Source organism: Lepidochelys olivacea, assembly GCF_965140295.1.
Source record: "Lepidochelys olivacea isolate rLepOli2 genome assembly, chromosome: 6".
In the NCBI taxonomy this organism is placed as follows: Eukaryota; Metazoa; Chordata; order Testudines; family Cheloniidae; genus Lepidochelys; species Lepidochelys olivacea.
Window position 1 is genome coordinate 106192507 of NC_140416.1, and position 16059 is coordinate 106208565.

General features: G+C 44.1%; 2 protein-coding genes across 4 annotated transcripts in view; one reads left to right on the forward strand and one right to left on the reverse strand.

Moving 5' to 3' along the window:
• BEGAIN (brain enriched guanylate kinase associated) overlaps positions 1–16059 on the reverse strand; it is a 526866-nt gene that overhangs the window by 295371 nt on the left and 215436 nt on the right. Inside the window, exon 3 of one of the 3 annotated variants that reach the window (XM_084632028.1) lies at positions 6798–6828. The exons of the other annotated variants lie outside the window; for them this stretch is intronic. The gene's annotated coding sequence lies outside the window, so the exon portion shown is untranslated. The remainder of the gene's footprint in view (positions 1–6797; positions 6829–16059) is intronic. 3 annotated transcript variants of the gene reach the window in all.
• The window catches only part of LOC311522593 (uncharacterized protein), a gene marked incomplete at its 5' end in the record, with an annotated part of 91179 nt that overhangs the window by 45716 nt on the left and 29404 nt on the right, over positions 1–16059 (forward strand). The gene's annotated exons all lie outside the window — the stretch shown is intronic.

The window sequence follows — 16059 nt, forward strand, 5'->3', positions numbered from 1 at the left end:
CTACAGCCAAGTTGCCTGTCCAGTACAAGGGCTGGTCAGGAATGTGGACTTTTGCAGTCTATGATGATTATCCCATCCCCATGCTGTTGGGGGAAGACTTGGCCAATCATGTGAAGCAGGCCAAGAGGGTGGGAATGGTCACCCGCAACCAGGCTAAACAAGCCGTGAGGCCTAGCTCTGTTCCGGAAACTTCTATCAGGACCCAGTCAGAGGTGATGGACCTGGACCCCAGGCCAATGTCTGCAACAGCAGTAGTGGATCCAGTCCCAGAGACCCAGACGGAACCAGTCCCAGAACCGGAACCAGCCGAACAACCAACACCAGACCCCGTGTCAGCACTGAATCCAGTACTTGCAACCTCAACACCAGAGGGCCCCACCGAACCTGAACTGGCAGCAGCCGATAACCCTACACAAGAGGCTCAGCCGGAGCCTGAATCCCAACATAGTGCACCAGCGGAGAGCGGTTCACAGTCAACAGAAACAGCTCCATCCCCTATATCGCTTCCAGAGGGACCAAGCCTAGGTCCACAATCCCATGAGGAACTGATGTCTCCAGCATCAAGGGAACAGTTCCAGACCGAACAGGAAGCAGATGAAAGCCTCCAGAGAGCTTGGACGGCGGCACGGAGCAACCCACCGCCTCTCAGCTCTTCTAATCGATCCAGGTTTGTTGTAGAAAGAGGACTTTTATACAAGGAAACTCTTTCTGGGGGACACCAGGAAGACTGGCATCCTCAGAGACAGTTGGTAGTTCCAACTAAATACCGGGCCAAGCTCTTGAGCTTAGCCCATGATCACCCTAGTGGCCATGCTGGGGTGAACAGGACCAAAGACCGTTTGGGGGGGTCATTCCACTGGGAGGGAATGGGCAAGGATGTTTCTACCTATGTCCAGTCTTGTGAGGTGTGCCAAAGAGTGGGAAAACCCCAAGACCAGGTCAAAGCTCCTCTCCAGCCACTCCCCATCATTGAAGTTCCATTTCAGCGAGTAGCTGTGGATATTCTGGGTCCTTTTCCGAAAAAGACACCCAGAGGAAAGCAGTACATACTGACTTTCATGGATTTTGCCACCCGATGGCCGGAAGCAGTAGCTCTAAGCAACACCAGGGCTAAAAGTGTGTGCCAGGCACTAGCAGACATTTTTGCCAGGGTAGGTTGGCCCTCCGACATCCTCACAGATGCAGGGACTAATTTCCTGGCAGGAACTATGAAAAACCTTTGGGAAGCTCATGGGGTAAATCACTTGGTTGCCACTCCTTACCATCATCAAACAAATGGCATGGTGGAGAAGTTTAATGGAACTTTGGGGGCCATGATACGTAAATTCGTAAATGAGCACTCCAATGATTGGGACCTAGTATTGCAGCAGTTGCTCTTTGCCTACAGAGCTGTACCACATCCCAGTTTAGGGTTTTCCCCATTTGAACTTGTATATGGCCGTGAGGTTAAGGGGCCATTGCAGTTGGTGAAGCAGCAATGGGAGGGATTTACACCTTCTCCAGGAACTAACATTCTGGACTTTGTAACCAACCTACAAAACACCCTCCGAACCTCTTTAGCCCTTGCTAGAGAAAACTTACAGGATGCTCAAAAAGAGCAAAAAGCCTGGTATGATAAACATGCCAGAGAGCGTTCCTTCAAAGTAGGAGACCAGGTCATGGTCTTAAAGGCGCTCCAGGCCCATAAAATGGAAGCATCGTGGGAAGGGCCATTCGTGGTCCAGGAGCGCCTGGGAGCTGTTAATTATCTCATAGCATTCCCCACCTCCAACCGAAAGCCTAAGGTGTATCATATTAATTCTCTAAAGCCCTTTTATTCCAGAGAATTAAAGGTTTGTCAGTTTACAGCCCAGGGAGGAGACGACGCTGAGTGGCCTGAAGGTGTCTACTACGAAGGGAAATGTGCTGGTGGTGTGGAAGAGGTGAACCTCTCCATGACCCTTGGGCGTATGCAGCGATAGCAGATCCAGGAGCTGTGCACTAGCTACGCGCCAACGTTCTCAGCCACCCCAGGACTGACTGAACGGGCATACCACTCCATTGACACAGGTAATGCTCACCCAATTAGGGTCCAACCTTACCGGGTGTCTCCTCAAGCTAAAACTGCTATAGAACGGGAGATCCAGGATATGGTACAGATGGGTGTAATCCGCCCCTCTGAAAGTGCATGGGCATCTCCAGTGGTTCTAATTCCCAAACCAGATGGGGAAATACGTTTTTGCGTGGACTACCGTAAGCTAAATGCTGTAACTCGCCCAGACAACTATCCCATGCCACGCACAGATGAACTATTAGAGAAACTGGGAAGGGCCCAGTTCATCTCTACCTTGGACTTAACCAAGGGGTACTGGCAGGTACCGCTAGATGAATCTGCCAAGGAAAGGTCAGCCTTCATCACACATCTCGGGCTGTATGAATTTAATGTACTCCCTTTCGGGCTGCGAAATGCACCCGCCACTTTCCAAAGACTTGTAGATGGTCTCCTAGCGGGATTAGGAGAATATGCAGTCGCCTACCTTGACGATGTGGCCATATTTTCGGATTCCTGGGCAGACCACCTGGAACATCTACAAAAAGTCCTTGAGCGCATAAGGGAGGCAGGACTAACTGTTAAGGCTAAGAAGTGTCAAATAGGCCTAAACAGAGTGACTTACCTTGGACACCAGGTGGGTCAAGGAACTATCAGCCCCCTACAGGCCAAAGTGGATGCTATCCAAAAGTGGCCTGTCCCAAAGTCAAAGAAACGGGTTCAATCCTTCTTAGGCTTGGCCGGTTATTACAGACGATTTGTACCGCACTACAGCCAAATCGCTGCCCCACTGACAGACCTAACCAAAAAGAAACAGCCAAATGCTGTTCAGTGGACCGGAAAGTGTCAGAAGGCCTTTAACAAGCTTAAAGCGACACTCATGTCTGACCCTGTACTAAGGGCCCCAGACTTTGACAAACCGTTCCTAGTAACCACAGATGCATCCGAGCGTGGTGTGGGAGCAGTTTTAATGCAGAAAGGACCTGATCAAGAATTCCACCCTGTAGTGTTTCTCAGCAAAAAACTGTCTGAGAGGGAAAGCAACTGGTCAGTCACTGAAAAAGAATGTTATGCCATTGTCTACGCTCTGGAAAAGCTACGCCCATATGTTTGGGGATGGCGTTTCCACCTGCAAACCGACCATGCTGCACTAAAGTGGCTTCACACCATCAAAGAAACTAACAGAAAACTTCTTTGGTGGAGTTTAGCTCTCCAAGATTTTGATTTCGACATCCAACACATCTCAGGAGCTTCTAACAAAGTGGCTGATGCACTCTCCCGTGAAAGTTTCCCAGAATCAACTGGTTAAAATCGTCCTTGAGATGTGGAAAATATTGTTAGTCTTTATGTACTTGGTAGTATATTTAGAGATGCATGTGTCTTATTAACTCTGTTTTCCTAGAGCTCCAGGAAGAAATCCCAGCCAGTGTTTCACCCTAGCTGAGATTTGGGGGGCGTGTCATAAATATAAAGGGAAGGGTAAACCCCTTTGAAATCCCTCCTGGCCAGGGGAAGCTCCTCTCACCTGTAAAGGGTTAAGAAGCTAAAGGTAACCTCGCTGGCACCTGACCAAAATGACCAATGAGGAGACAAGATACTTTCAAAAGCTGGGAGGAGGGAGAGAAACAAAGGGTTTGTGTGTCTGTCTGTAGTCGTCTTGGCCGGGGACAGAACAGGAATGGAGTCTTAGAACTTTTAGTAAGTAATCTAGCTAGGTATGTGTTAGATTATGATTTCTTTAAATGGCTGAGAAAAGAATTGTGCTGAATAGAATAACTATTTCTGTCTGTGTATCTTTTTTGTAACTTAAGGTTTTGCCTAGAGGGGTTCTCTATGTTTTTGAATCTAATTACCCTGTAAGATATATATACCATCCTGATTTTACAGGGGGGATTTCTTTATTTCTATTTACTTCTATTTTTTATTAAAAGTCTTCTTGTAAAACACTGAATGCTTTTTCATTGTTCTCAGATCCAAGGGTTTGGGTTTGTGGTCACCTATGCAAATTGGTGAGGCTTTTTATCCAACATTTCCCAGGAAAGGGGGAGTGCAAGTGTTGGGAGGATTGTTCATTGTTCTTAAGATCCAAGGGTCTGGGTCTGTAGTCACCTAGGCAAATTGGTGAGGCTTTTTACCAAACCTTGTCCAGGAAGTGGGGTGCAAGGTTTTGGGAAGTATTTTGGGGGGAAGGACGCGTCCAAACAGCTCTTCCCCAGTAACCAGTATTAGTTTGGTGGTGGTAGCGGCCATTCCAAGGATAACGGGGGTAATATTTTGTACCTTGGGGAAGTTTTGACCTAAGCTGGTAAAGATAAGCTTAGGAGGTTTTTTCATGCAGGTCCCCACATCTGTACCCTAGAGTTCAGAGTGGGGGAGGAACCTTGACACGGCCTAAGGCAATAAGGTGTCCTGAAAATCCCCACCCAAAGTTTGGATCCAGATCTGAACCTTGGCAGTAAAGGCAGGCTGTGATGATCAGATTTGGATTTGAACCTTCCCCAATGTTGGAGGGTGTTTATATTTGGGGGCATTCCATCCTTAGTCTGTACCTTGGATTTATTGTCAAATATCCCGTCAATACGACTTGAACATTCTATTTTTCTCAAGACATTTTAGAATATTACAGCAATCTCTTCCTCCACACAGGCTGCCATTTCAGACTTCCATATGGGTCTTAGTAAAGCTGCACTTCACAGTATATTTCCACAGCTATATTTTTCAGATCTTAGCCACTGGAGACAGAGTATTGCTTCTCTCATCCTAGCTGAATTTCCCTTTAGAAATCTATTATTTGGAGAAGATTTTTTCTTAAGGAATAAATATTTTTTTCTGTAGGCTAATAAAACCACCTAATTCTCTATTGTCAAGGGGATTATAATGCGGCTAACTGCACTAAAAGATGCAGAACAGAAATTCAGAATCAGGGTGGCAAAAGCAAGGGCATATGTTGATGTTGGTGAAGTAGGAAGGGTAGATGAGTAGTTACTGCTCTATTGGTCCAGCCATGACCATGCCATGAAAGTTATTCATGCTACACAAATATGGTATGGCTGTTGAGGTGCTTTATATGTTGAGGTGCTTTACTAAAGTTCTCCAGTTTAGAACAATACCACCTTCAGAGAGGTCATTTTGTTACTGCTCATTTAACAATAGCAAACGAGGAGTCCTACAAAGGTAGGGAACTGGAAGCATATGAAAAGCCAACAGGAAATATAACTAGGTGAATGATGATGATTTTGTGGTAAATGACAGGTCAAATAATGCTTTTATTTGTTTTGCTACTTTTTTAAAAGCAGCTTTAAAATTCACATTCTATGTAGTGAGTTGTTAGCCTTTTTAAAATTAAGCTTTACTGTGCAATAACAAAGAGGATTGGAAAATTATAGACAAGTCAGCCTAACTTTGATATCTGGATGATACTGGAACAAATTCTCAATCAGTTTGTAAGCACCTACAGCATAATACGGTTTAAGGAACAACCAGCATGGATTTGTCAAAAACAAATTATGCTAAACCAACATAATTTCCTTCTTTGTCAGGGTTACTCAGCTAGTGGATATGGGAGATGCAGTAGATGTGATTATATCGTGATTTTAGTAAGGCTTTTGATATAGTCCTACATGACATTCTTATGAACAAACTGGAGAAATGTGGCCTAGTAGAATAAATCACTGTAAAGTTGGGTGTACATCTGATTGAAAGACAGCACTCAGACTCGTTATCAATGGTTTGCTGTCAAACTGGAAGGGTGTGTCTAGTGGGGTCCTGCAGGGATTAGTTCTGGGTCTGGTACCATTCAATATTGTCATTAGTGGATAATGGAGTGGAGAGTATGCTCATAAAATTTACAGATGACACCAATGGGAGATGTTGCAAGCACTTTGGAGGACAGGATTAGAATTCAAAATGACCTTGATAAATTGGAGACTTGGTCTGAATTCAACAAGATGAAATTCAGTAAAGACAAGTGCAAAGTACTTCACTTAGGAAGCAAAAGTCAAATGCACAACTATAAAATGTGAATAACTGGCTAGACGGTGGTATTGCTGAACAGGATCCGGGGGTTCTAGTGAATCACAAATTGAATATGAATTAACAATGTGATGCCGTTGCAAAAAAGGCTAATGTCATTCTGGGTGTATTAACAGAAGTGTTGTGTGTAAAACAAGGGAGGTAATTGTCCACTCCACTCAGCCCTGGTGAGTACTCCCCATTTATACTGCCTGCTCATCCAAATCATGAGGCTATCAGAAAACTTCAGAGAGAAAAGAGATCTTATATTCGTAGCAGACATTTAGATCTATGCGCTAATATAATGCTCTAGAAAGGGTTAATGATCTCTGAATTCATTGCTAGTGTGATAATTAAAACACCTACTTCTATCTTGATTGAGTAAAGGTGCCGGAACACAGACCAAGCAGTAAATAGTTGCAAATAATTTTCTGTCTAGGACCTGTGTTTAATTATATTAATCTGTTTTTTTTTTCTGAGAGCAGACAAAGATCTACCCAGCAATGAACTGAAGACAGGATACAGGAGATATTTTGATCTCTCCTACAGTAGAATATCCTTTCTATGTTTTAAATACATTTTGTTAGAAAATCCCAGTGGGCGCTTTGATTCTTCAGTACACAATGCTATATCTATTTAAAAGAGAGAGAGGGAGGGAGCGAGCAAGCTTAGGGATGGTGTGACCATGATCTTAAAAGTAGTCCTTTCAACTCATGCAGGGAACATTAAGCATTTTATATGAGAGGACAAGACTTACCAGATCATGTAGCTGCTATGGTGACAGGCACCTAGAGAACAGAATAAGAAATATATTGACAAGTCTATATATTTCAGATTAACTGTCTTCAAAATTCCATTTGCTTTAAATCACCCAATGAGCCAAAGTCATGACGTAATGAGAAGAGAGGAGAACTTACTGCAACCTATCTCTAGTCAGTGTGGGTTTTTTGTCCCCGACTAGTGGCTTGGCCACGTATTGAGTCAGCTTCTGCCTCTAAGCCGATTTATCTATTTAGCTCAAGCAGTGGAGACATAGGTATTTAAATCCAGAGTTCACTATTACAGTCCTTTCAAATGACCCAGCCAGAGGCATTGTCACGTTCACACAGTGTCTCTGGTTTTGATTTAATTCTATTTCCCCCGGTAATATACTGTTATAAAAACATGTTTAATTATGACAAGACACAACCTATGCACAGTACTGTACATTTCCTATATTGGTTGATGGTATTATTATTACTGTTATGTATTGGGTTACATAATTTGCAGCTCTATTAAAGAGGCATGTACTGTATATGGATTTTGGGAGAGTGGGGAATGAACACTCAGAATGCTAATAAAGTAAACTACTCATTCAAAAATCAATTATTTCAGTTACTCCATAAAGGATGTAGTTAGCAGTTACCATTTTCTCTCTTTCTCCCTAGTATCTGTTAAAGATAAATTTAAGAAATAGATGGTTAAAAGGAAGGGTGAGAAAGCTGGAGGCAAATTGGAACTGCACAGAAGGATTAATATAGGTGGGTTGTAATTTTGTGTTTAAAGACAACAAAGGCCAAGGACAGTTGATTTGTGGAGCCAATGAATGACATGATGCATAAATGTTGGTCAAATCTAATGTACTTATGTGGTTTTTTTGAATTTCTTAAATTTTTTGCATGAGATCTATTGCTAGGATATGAAAGTAAGTTTTAAAGTGTCTTGTACAGCTATATGAAAATATCACATGGTGATTTTTCAGGTGTGCTCAGTACTGGCTTAACTCTGCTCCCACTGAAGCCCAATGAGAATTTAATATTCTTGTGGTAATGCCCAGGAGTCCCAGTCATAGACCAAGTCCCCGTTGTGCTAGGTGCTGTACAAATACAGAACAAAATGACTGTCCTGTTGACCAGCCGGCACAGAGTTAGGCCAATACAGGCCTACTGAAAATCCTACAATTGGGACCCTAAATTTTATGATATAAACTGATGTCAATCTGCATTTTGTAACTAAATTAGGGCTGTTAATTAATTGCAGTTAACACCTGCAATTAATGCAAAACAAATTAATGCTTTTTTAATTAGCATTAATCGCACACGAGTGTGCTGTACTTGGGGGGCACCACTGCATGGCTCCAAGACAGGGATTCCATTGCTGCTCCTGCCTCCACCCATGGAGCAGCCCCTGGCCAAGCTGCTTTGGACTGGGAGCCTCCTGTCTGCTGCACAGAGCGGAGGCGGGGCTAGGGAGGGCTGATATTGGGGTGAACCCCTTCCACCACCCATGTAGCCGGTCTTTGCTGAGCCACACCCCTTCCACCCAAGGTCCTGCCCCCCACACTCTGGAGCCCCGAAAGCCCCCTCTCACCCTGTAAAAGGAGAAGCCCTGACTCTGAGGAGCCCTGCGACTGGCGGAGCCCTGGCCCGCCCACCCCAGCCACATCGGGCTGAGCCACCACGGCTGGCCCCCCTGATCCCCTCCCCACCAAGCGCCAGGCCAACCCGCTGGCCCCCCACTCCTGATGGTCTCCTTCCCAAGTGCAGGCGTGGCTCTACCAATTTTGCCACCCCAAGCAGTCGCCACTGAATTGCTTGGGCGGAGCTGCCGCCCAAAAGCTGCCGTGGCGGGAAGAGCAGCGGAGCTGCCGCCAAATTGCTGCCGTGGGACATGGGCTGCTGCCCCATTCTAAATGCTGCCCCAAGCACCTGCTTGGAAAGCTGGCGCCTGGAGCCGGCCCTGCCCAAGCGCCAGGCCAAGCAGCCGCCCTTCCCACCCCTAACGCAACCACCTCCTCCCCTCGCCAGCATTGGGCCGGCCCTGAGCACCTGGCCGAGCTGCCGGCCTCCCCCAGCGCAAGCTCCTCCTGTCCCTGAATGCCCCATCTCCCCTGCCGAGCTACCAGCCCCAGCACCCGGCTGAGCCTCCTCAGTCCACCAGCTGCTGGCCCTCTGCGTCCCTCCTCACTCCCCTGTCCCGAGAAGGAGGGACGCAGCAAGCAGTGGGGACCTGGGGGTGGAGTGGAGGAGGCAGTAGGGGTCTCAGGGAAGGGCTGGGGCCACCGCAGCCCAGGTCCAATTATACCCGCTGCCCATGGTGGGGTCCCTGGCCAAGCTGCTCAGGACCAGGAGCCTCTGGTCACTCTCACACACTCCCCCAACACACACACACTCTATCTCTCTCACACATATGCGCACTCTGTCTGTCTGTCTCTCTCTCTCTCGCACACACTCCCCCAACATACTCTCACACACTTCCTACCTAACATCCACAAATATTTAAATAAATTGTATTCTATTATTGTTTAACAGTGTGATTAAAACTGTGATTAGTCGCAACTTTTTTTAATCTCATGATTAATTTTTGTAATAATTTGACAGCCCTAAACTAAATCAAGGGTTTTTAATCTGTCACACTAGAGGGCAATGTCTTTAAATGTAATCCAGAAAAATGCTAGTACACTGTTATTTTGAATGTGTTGGTAATGCAGAAAGAGCTCACTAAACTCTACTGAACGTGAGGCTATTAAATTCAGCTCGGCACAACTGTATTATTTCTGCTCAGTACACAAACCGAATATTATACAGTGATAAATTAGCTATCAGAATATTAACCTGCACTTTCATATTTACAGACTGGTAGCCCAAAAAGCTTAGTGTTATATTTTTAGAAAAACTACACAATATGTTACCATTGTGTGCAGAAATAATGTCAATGTTAAAAAGACCAAATCCTCATGCTTCAGGCAAGTAGAGCTCTGCACACGCATCTACTCTAACTGTCTGCTCTGAAATCTCGTGATGTTTTGATTAACCTAGCATAAGGTGGTTTGCAGAGTTAATAACAATAATAAGCCTATAGACTACCAGTGGCAATTTAAATAAGCTGGAGTGTGTGATTTGATACTTCCAAGTCTAAAAAACATAGTTTCTGACCCCCTAAGCCTTATATGCCAGATTTACACCAAAACTGTTCTGATTGGCACATTCCCATGGCATCCTGGCTTCACAGATTAAAGCTGCCACTCCCCTGGAGGAACAGATATGAAGGTCAGTGGTGAGAGTACTACTTGCCCTTGAGGAGAGGCAAATGTCCATATTGGGGCAGCTGTCCCATTTTGTACAGAGGGTAAAAAACTCCTTTTGGAGGAAGGATGATCCAGTGTAGGGGTTAGGGGCCTTGGGAAACTCCCTTTCAATTCTTGCTCTGTGTGACTCTGGGCAAATCATTTAGCCTCTCAGTGCCTCATCTGTAAATTGGGGATAACAGAACTTATCCCTCACAACACCCCCTTTGAGGTAGATAAATGTATTCAAGATTATGAGGTGCTTGATGGTACATTGAAGGGTCCATAGAGATAATATAGATAAGAATATACTCCCATGGGACCATGCGGGGTTAACTGTGTCCAGTAAGTCTGGGTCAGAATTTATTTTTAAAAAACCTGCCAAAGAAGGGATAAAAGAATTGATATTAATAACTCTTTTGTTACCAATTATGCCATGTCACATTGCTGTACTCAGATACACTATGGGTGAGGTTCTGAGCCCTGCTCTGGCCACTTTACAGCAGGGAGAATTCTCTCAGAGCAGGAACGGAGGTAGACAGACACAGGCTCTTTTCTAAGGACTCCCTGAGAAGCCTTTGCATAAGAGAGTCTCAGGGAAGAATAAACATGGGGAAATAGTTTTACTTTGTGTAATGACAACAAAGTAAAACTAATTTCCCCATGTTTATTCTTCCTCCTACTGTTCCTCACACGTTCTTGTCAACTGCTGGAAATGGCCCACCTTGATTATCACTACAAAAGGTTTTTTTTCTCTCCTGCTGGTAATAGCTCACCTTAACTGACACTCTCCTTATAGTGTGCATAGTAACACCCATTGTTTCATGTTCTCTGTGTCTATAAAATTGTCCTACTGTATTTTTCACTGCATGCATCCGATGAAGTAGGCTGTAGCCCATGAAAGCTTATGCTCAAATAAATTTGTTAGTCTCTTAGGTGCCATAAGTATTCCTGTTCTTTTTTCTCTAGATAGAGGCACCATTCACTTATTTTCCTATGTGTAGGGCTGGTTGGAAAATGCTGAGTATTTTCCATTAAAATGTTGAAGAAAATGAAGAGAAAATTGTATTTTTAAAAAATTTCCATACACCGAAATGTATTGAAATGAAAACTTTTCAATATTTGTTGTTTTTTTTAATAATAATTCAATGTCCATTTTGATCCAAATTGAAATGAGAAATTTTTGAACAATATGGAAATCAATTGTGAAAACTTCTGTACTGTTCCAATAAGCTGTCTATTCACAGATAAAGCTTTTCATTGAAAAACATTTTGACCAGCTCTACTCTTAGGAATTTTTGATTTTTATCTTTTTCTAAAATCAGAAAATGCCACAGAGTATTCCAGAATGATCCCCACTGGACATGTGAGCTATTGGCAAATCCTTTAAAACTGGCAAAGATCTGCATTTCAAAGCTTATAATGTTCTTTTTCTAAGCTTTGTGCTCAACTATGCCAAATTCTCATAGCCAAAGTAAAGGTCATGGAAGGTCCCAAATGCAGTGGAACCAGTATAATTCCGCTGCATTATGTGGGTGGATAGGATATGTAGATCCTCCAGAAGAGGTCTGTACTCCCTGAATACTGTTTGTCTCTGTGTCAACAGTGTGCCCTTGTTGCCAAGAAGGCCAATGGCATTTTGGGCTGTATAAGTAGGGGCATTGCCAGCAGATCGAGGGATGTGATCATTCCCCTCTATTCGACACTGGTGAGGCCTCATCTGGAGTACTGTGTCCAGTTTTGGGCCCCACATTACAAGAAGGATGTGGAAAAATTGGAAAGAGTCCAGCGGAGGGCAACAAAAATGATTGGGGGACTGGAACACATGAGTTATGAGGAGAGGCTGAGGGAACTGGGGATGTTTAGTCTGCGGAAGAGAAGAATGAGGGGGGATTTGATAGCTGCTTTCAACTACCTGAAAGGGGGTTCCAAAGAGGATGGCTCTAGACTGTTCTCAGTGGTAGCAGATGACAGAACAAGGAGTAATGGTCTCAAGTTGCAGTGGGGGGATTTAGGTTGGATATTAGGAAAAACTTTTTCATTAGGGGGGTGGTGAGAAACACTGGAATGCGTTACCTAGGGAGGTGGTGGAATCTCCTTCCTTAGAAGTTTTTAAGGTCAGGCTTGACAAAGCCCTGGCTGGGATGATTTAATTGGGGATCGGTCCTGCTTTGAGCCGGGTTGGACTAGATGACCTCCTGAGGTCCCTTCCAACCCTGATATTCTATGATTCTATGTGTGTCATTTGTTCATGCATAGAATACTCCTGAGATACTTCTGTGCCAAAAAATTAAAAAGGTTGTAAACAATATTTTAAAATTCTGCATATTTTTTGTCAAAATAACACAACGTAATCACGTCAGCCACGTGGTGGCTGGGGCTCCTGCCTGAGGCTGCCAGCAGGCTGCCTGCAGGCTGCCAGCAGGCTGGGCTGTCATTATTTTTTCATGCAGAAATCACAAATTCTGTGGGGGGGGGAATCGGTGGAGAAAATTAATTCTGTGCAAATTCTGCATTGCACAGTGGTGCAGAATTCTAGCAGAAGTAGTAGAAGGCTGAGGGGCAGAACAATGGAACTATACTATGGTATATCTTAGTTGCAGAGTTAACCTGGGTGACTGGCAGTCAGGTCTAGGTTGGCCTAGCTCGGGTATGAGCAGCCACACTGCAAAGTCATACCTGAGTTACTATGTCCTCACTGGTGCTGCACTCCCCTCTGTTTGTCGCTGTGATGTCTGGAGGCATATTCCACAGTTCTTTGTGCTGAAATAAGCTGGTTGGTTCTGCTCCTTTCCCAATGACTTGTGGGAGAACCAGTCTGTCCTTTTGGGCACATGGGAGGGCATTGTGGGATGGCATTGGAGGACTATCAGCATCTTCATTGCAAAGTGGGCAGGTTACCAGCCTGAATGAAAACAGCACCTTGGTATTAGCCTATGGCTCCAGACAAGTCAGTTAGCCCAGATGGAAAGCACCACCAAAATCGGGTGAGACTGTCTTGTGAGTGGATTGGAGGAGGGTTAGTGGTAACATCCAAGTAAGAGACTGGATTAACAATCTGTGAAGACATTCCATATGGATGTATATTCACAGCAAAAGCTGGGTGTGGGTCAGCTTACATGAGATAGCTTGAATCTAGCTAGGGTGGGTAACCACAACCGTGAAGACCGTGTAGCATGGGCTTTTCAGAGCAGGTAGTAAAGCCCGGAATGGGCCTTGGGTATGTACATGGCTTGCTAGCCCACTCAGCCAGTGTTGCACTGTCTTCACTGCTACTGTTACCCCACACTGGCTGGATTCTAGCTAGCTCAGGTCATCTAACCTGTACAGTGCACTGCATGGGTAGGCTAGCCCATGCATTGCTTTTGCTGTGCAGACACACCCTGTGACTCTCTGCATCCACTGGTGAAAGACCACTGCGTGTATAGGAGAGAGGCATAACAGCCATGGAGACTACTGCACCACTGAGGATGATGCTGGTCATGGAGTCACTCCATCACCATTCCACAACCTGGGAAGAGGAGGAAGGATTGCATCTCTCTTGGTTTGGAATTGTGAGCCCTCTCACCATGCTTACTGAGCATACTTCAGAGTGAGGAAGAGGATATAGTCCCTCAAGCAATATGTTTCTCTAGTCTGTCTGAGCCCATGAAGTCTGTCTTATACACCAGAGCCTGTTTTTAATTTATGGCGAAGGGTTACATAAGGCTGTACCAGGTCAGCACCTAATCTTATGATTTTTATAAATCCAGATATGAATTATTCTGTTGACTATTACATAACATTCTGCTGTGCTAGAAAAATTCTGGTAATGGTTCTGTTTGTAATGGGTGCCAAGTAAGTACAATGTGAGGGGTAGGGAGGTGGGGAAGGAGGGAAGAGCCTGAGTTTTTCCGGAACGCAGACTATTCCATGTGTGCACTTACCAGCAGGAGAAAAAGCCCTCAGTCATAGCATGAGAGACAGAAAAACAAGAGTACTAATTATTGGAGCCACATACTACATTCAGAACATGAAGAATATGATTGCAAGAAGACTGGTTCATCAAGCAGTCTCACCAGGAATCATTTAGGTTAATCCTGATGTCATGATCAAATTCCAATGAGGGTCAGTTCATTTTGCCTGTGTAAAACTTTTCCTTTCTAATTTCAGTTTAATAAGGAATTGCTTGGATAGTGCTGTGCTGTTTAACAGTTGCTGCATTCTATCTCCCAGGTGCCTGCATTGAAGTGATGGATGAAATGATCTCTATATTAAAAAAAGGTGTATTTTAGTGTATAAACTGGCTTGGGATCCTTATTAATTGAGTGCCATCACTGGCTCAACACAATATAAACATACATTTTGTTCCAAAGGAATGAAAGCCATTAATATAAAAGCAAGATGCTGTTGTTACTGTCTTGAGCTAATAAGTGGCTCTAACCACACCTTTTACTGTTCTTTCACCAGTCCATCTCTGGCCTCCATTATCATTTGGCAGCACACCCTGTCTCCCTACAGGGAACAGTCTTTGGCCAATAATTAATGTTGCACTCTCCTGCATATCTTTATTTATCATATTTTGTGAAATGGGCTCTGCTGTCACGGTTCTGGGTGTTTGGAGCTCCTCTACATGGTCTCTGTTTACAGCTTCTTCTTGCCTGGCATGGATACACTTCAGCAATCCTGTCGATGGTGTCCCAAACAAATTCCTTCTTCCCCTCAGCCTATGCACAAGATCAAGACAGGTCAGATCAAAGCAAAGGATGAATTGTTGTTATATTAACTAGCTGCCACTTGATTAAGCTACTGTAAGTAAGTTTATTACAAAACATGGCCTTCCCTTTTCTGGGTGTTTGCACCTCTTGAAATGTTATACCATATGGAGGAATCTATCTAACCTATATATATATATATATATATTCCATAGCCTTGAGTTATTAAAATTCCTAGGAAATCAGGATCCCTCTCAAAAACCTACTTCACTGAAATCCCGATTCAGGCTTCTTTTAATGATGCAGTTATGGCACATTACTCAACCCCATCTAGGTAAACCCTTGACATACAATCACAGAAAATGGCTCCTTCACAAATCTGTTTTATATCATGCTCCACAAGACCATCCCCAAGTCTCAGACACACACAGGTCCAGATCCTACTTTCATTGAAGTAATGAGCAAAGCAAGACAGATAAACCTTCTTAGAAGGTCATTTGTTATGACTACATCTTGATGTATACCAAAAGCCACAGGAGTCCTACTCAGTCACATTTCAGTCTCCTCTCTGAGGCAGTACAGCTATCAAAACCTGACTGGAGTAACAGCTTTGTAGTTATCATTAAATGTTGTTTTTTTTCCCCAGTAAACATCCCATTGCAACCTGTTTTCATTATTCTTGAGTCTTGGATAATCAATAGGCTTTTGTACAGAATCAAAAGCCGTTTTTCATTTTTCTCTTCTTTGCTGACCTAATTTAGCTTAGATACAATCCCATGCTCCAACAAATTAGGCCCCTATGAGTGTTGTTTTCCTGAGCTCCAAGAAGGAAAAAGATTATCTGAGTATTTCTTCCCTGAGTGGCCTTTTAGAGCTCATAAGAACAGCCATACTGGGTCAGACCAAAGGGCCATCTAGCCCAGTATCCTGTCTTCGACAGTGGCCAATGCCAGGTGCCCCAGAGGGAATGAACAGAACAGGTAATCATCAAGTGATCCATCCCCTGTTGCTCATTCCCAGCTTCTGGCAAACAGGCTTGGGACACCATCCCTGCCCATCCTAGCTAATAGCCATTGATGGACCTATCCTCCATGAATGGACCTATCCTAGCATGTAATATTACCCCCCCCCCCCGCCCAGTAAATACCATTACCTCAAATATCTTAAATGCTTTTGAAGGAATAATTTCATCTCCTCCCCCCCATTTTGTGTTCTGTTCTGTTTTTCATTTTGCCTTATATTTAAAATCAGACCTCTTTTATTTAAGATCCTTCGTATGG